The sequence below is a fragment of the Sinocyclocheilus rhinocerous genome, unplaced genomic scaffold (assembly GCF_001515625.1).
Source record: "Sinocyclocheilus rhinocerous isolate Xijiao unplaced genomic scaffold, SAMN03320098_v1.1 scaffold2145, whole genome shotgun sequence".
Lineage (NCBI taxonomy): Eukaryota > Metazoa > Chordata > Actinopteri > Cypriniformes > Cyprinidae > Sinocyclocheilus > Sinocyclocheilus rhinocerous.
The window spans coordinates 1537-4922 of record NW_015670983.1 but is presented as its reverse complement, the minus strand read 5'-3'; the positions used below and the strand labels follow the sequence as shown (position 1 = coordinate 4922).

The 3386-nt window shown below is 41.1% G+C and overlaps 1 protein-coding gene across 1 annotated transcript in view; it reads left to right on the top strand.

The window, feature by feature from the left end:
* Positions 1 to 3386, top strand: part of LOC107734588 (rho GTPase-activating protein 40-like) — a gene marked incomplete at its 3' end in the record, with an annotated part of 10346 nt that overhangs the window by 5549 nt on the left and 1411 nt on the right. The window lies entirely within an intron of this gene.

Sequence of the window (3386 nt, the reverse complement as noted above, 5' to 3'; positions counted from 1 at the left end):
TGTTATTTGTAAATGCTACTGCTTATGTTAGCTTTTAATATACGGTTTTATCCTGATTAAAACTGTAATACAGTACGGCAACTGCATGCGCGTCCATGTTTAACACTACTCATAGCTTGTTGTAGTCACTACCACTTCGATTGCATTGAACTTTCAGCTTCGTAACTTTGCAGATATTGTTTATGCTCAAACAGCAACATTACACACTAATTGACGTTAAAAAAGTGAAATCGCAATGAACCTCCCCTTTAAGTATATATATAAACTTATATATGTATACATATACACAGCCAACTCACCTCTGTCCCACGACAGTTTTCCGACATCCCTCCTCCACCCCAACGCCTCACTCTTCAACTATTCTCCTCCCATACTAGGGATGGGGGGGGGGGTTCTCTGGGTTCGGGCTCGGAGCCCTCCTTGCCAAATATGCTTACTATTTGCTAAATCCTATTATATGTAAGTGCGAACTCGTGAAACTAAAAAAAATTAGAACAGCTTAGCAACAGCATAGCAACACTAAAAACACTCAGAACAGCATAGCAACAGCATAGCAATGCACTAAAAACACTCAGAACAGCAAAGCAACAGCATAGGAATACACTAAAAACCACTCAAAGCAGCATAGCAACAGCATAGCAATACACTAAAAACCACTCAGAGCAGCATAGCAACAGCATAGAACACACTAAAACACTTAACAACATAGCAATCCACAAAAACACTCAGAACAGCATTGCAACCACATAGCAATACACTAAACCCACTCAGAACAGCATAGCAATACTAAAAACACTCAGAACAGCATAGCAACAGTATAACAACCCACTAGAAACCACTCAGAACACCATAGCAACCACAAAGCAACACACTAAACCCTTCTCTAAGCACCACAGCAACCACATAGCAACACACTAAGAACCACTCATAACAACATAGAAACCGCATAGCAACACACTAAAAATTGCTCAGAACACCATAGCAACCACACAGCAACACTCACTGTCTGCCTGTCTGTCTCTCTGCAGTTATTGGCTGATGCTCATAATCTCAGTATGTCTAAATAATAATAATAATGATAATAAAATCAAACCAGTGAACAGAGAGGGGTGTGTAGCACACATGTGTCGTCTCACCTGCTCCTCTTCCCATCTCTCTCTCTCCGTCTGTAGCGGGTCATCTGTCCGCAGTGCCGGCTGGGAGTGACGCGGGTGCTGGATCTTTCCCAGCAGGACATGAAGAAGGTCCGTCAGCTGGCTCTGATTGACATGACGGCGCTCTGCGACCTGCTGGGGCTCGAGGTCAAACGACACAAAACCTGCAAACGGAAAATCCCTGGTGAGTTTCCTGTCACATGACCACACTCATCTGTGTGACCAATAATCAGAATCCTGTCGAATGTCTTCCTGTTTGTCAGAGAGCTGTTTGTTCGGCGTTCCTCTCGCCTCATTGGTGGAGAGCGATCAGAAGATCAAACCCAACACTCAGATCCCACTCTTCCTCCAAACAGTACGTCATGACATCATTTCCTTTTGCACCAATTCATTGCTTTCAAACTATTATAATGGTGCTTTAAGGTCGGCATGAAATGTAAAGGTAACACATAATCACTTAAAGCCTTTTTATATAAAAGTAGTTTTAATGCAATGATGATGCACCTTATAATGCATTGTATGATCTCATGAATAACTGTAACCACAGTTACAATACATTATAATACTCATCTATTTATTGTTACACCTTTAGAGAATATAATGCATTAAATCACGACAAACCAACCGTCAAGTATTATAATGCATTTTAACCAATTATTTATGGAAAGATATAATTACTAACTAACATAACGAATACCTTTATAATGCATTATACATAAAGGCTTTAAGTAAAGTGTTATTGATGTGAATTCACCTTATTTATTTGATCTTATGGTAAGCAATTCATCCGTACATGTTTCATTTTTTTAAACATGTTTTGACCGCATGTTTACCCAAAATGTTATAACTGGATCTTCCAGTGAAAATGACTTTCCAATCATTCGGTGCTTTTAAACTCCACCAGTACAAGCTCACATTCAGACCCGCCTCCGTTTCTGAGAGCCACGCCCACACTTCAACATCCAATCAACAACAGATGCACAGAACCAAGTCCCGCCCAACATTTTTTCCTTTTCGATAATCTGTCTTGGATGTACGTCACCATACAGAAGAAAGATTGGCTGCTGCTTCCATTTCATCGAGTTCAACTAAAACTCTTGGGTGTTTTCTCCTCTCTGTTTCAGCTTCTGTCGTTTCTGGAGAAGAAGGGTCTCGATTCTGAAGGGATTCTGCGGGTTCCAGGGTCTCAGGCCAGAATCAAAGTAACATAAAACATTATTATCAAATAAGTACTAAAAGTATCTTGGTAGTACCATGGTATCCATTGAAGTACCATCTGACACCACAAGGTTCACACAGACACAGGCATTGGAATGTGGAAAAATGCAAGGTCTCAAGACACATTTTTTAAGTTGAACTTATTTTAACTTGAGCGCCATGTTTTTAGAACGCTGTTTCATGCGTGAGACACCAAGTGCAACAATGAAACACACCCGTCCAGCGCTTGTTTACATAGAAAATCAATGGGAAAGTAGCGCAGTGGAATGGAAAAACACGTTTTTTTTTGAATGGCCGTTTACTGTACCATGGTATAACCAAAGTATTTTTATGCATCACATATGAATAAGCTCTGTGTGAGTGTGTTTCAGCTCACAGTCACTGTGTCGGTCGTAGGTGCTGCAGCAGATGCTGGAGAACTCGTTTTACAGCGGTTCGTTCAGCTGGGACGAGGTCAGTCCGAATGACGCCGCCGCTCTGCTCAAGAAGTTCATCCGTGAACTCCCAGCGCCGCTGCTGACCGCCGAACACCTCAACACCTTCAGCGCCGTCAGAGGTGCGTGAGGCACAACAGCAGGTCTCACTGAGGTCCTGTATGTCGTATAGTGTGTATAGTGTGTATCTACATCACAGTAGCTTCACCAGAAGAAAAGACCAAAATACTCACTTCAGTCAAAGATTTGATCTCTGATCTTATACATTGGTGGCCAAAATGATTAGAACACTAGTATTTTCACCAGGTAAGAAATGTTTTAAGTCAGTTATTTCTATCTTTTGCTGTAGTGTGTCAGTAGGAAATATCAGTTTACATTTCCAAACATTAATTTTGACCATTAATTGTAATAATGCAGTGAGATGTTAGTGCTGCACACAGAGATGTGATCTGATCATCATCAGTCTGTCTGGAGTCACATGAAGAAACAGAACAAACTGAGACAGACTAAATCCAGAAGAACTGTGGCAACGTCTCCAAGATGCTTCAAGAAACCTACCTGCAAAGCTACAGTACTGTTA